An 869-nucleotide genomic window follows, 5' to 3' on the forward strand; every position below is an offset into this window, starting at 1 on the left:
GGTGGCTGACAGAGGGGCCCCAGGCCTGGGTAGGGGATGGGTGGTGATAGGGGACTTGCCTGGGTGTCTGGTACCCGAGAGAGGGGCTCTTAGCCTGGGCAGAGGCAGTGTGGAGGTAGGGGGCTGGCCTGGGTGTCTGGTACCCGAGATAGGGGCTCTTAGCCTGGGCAGAGGCAGTGTGGAGGTAAGGGGACCTGCCTGGGTCTATGGTACCCGAGATAGGGGCTCTTAGCCTGGGCAGAGGCAGTGTGGAGGTAGGGGGCTGGCCTGGGTGTCTGGTACCCGAGATAGGGGCTCTTAGCCTGGGCAGAGGCAGTGTGGAGGTAAGGGGACCTGCCTGGGTCTGTGGTACCCGAGATAGGGGCTCTTAGCCTGGGCAGAGGCAGTGTGGAGGTAAGGGGACATGCCTGGGTCTATGGTACCCGAGATAGGGGCTCTTAGCCTGGGCAGAGGCAGTGTGGAGGTAGGGGGCTGGCCTGGGTGTCTGGTACCCGAGATAGGGGCTCTTAGCCTGGGCAGAGGCAGTGTGGAGGTAAGGGGACCTGCCTGGGTCTGTGGTACCCGAGATAGGGGCTCTTAGCCTGGGCAGAGGCAGTGTGGAGGTAAGGGGACCTGCCTGGGTCTATGGTACCCGAGATAGGGGCTCTTAGCCTGGGCAGAGGCAGTGTGGAGGTAAGGGGACCTGCCTGGGTCTATGGTACCCGAGATAGGGGCTCTTAGCCTGGGCAGAGGCAGTGTGGAGGTAGGGGGGCTTGCCTGGGTGTTGTATCCCGCCCAGGGGTGCACTGGGCCTGGGGACCCCGACTTGGTCCTCGGCGTCCAGCCAGAGGGCCGCGGGCCCCAGCTTTGGACTCCCCAGTGAGCTCCAG

The sequence above is a fragment of the Poromitra crassiceps genome, assembly GCF_964638095.1.
Source record: "Poromitra crassiceps genome assembly, contig: HAP1_SCAFFOLD_556, whole genome shotgun sequence".
NCBI lineage: Eukaryota > Metazoa > Chordata > Actinopteri > Beryciformes > Melamphaidae > Poromitra > Poromitra crassiceps.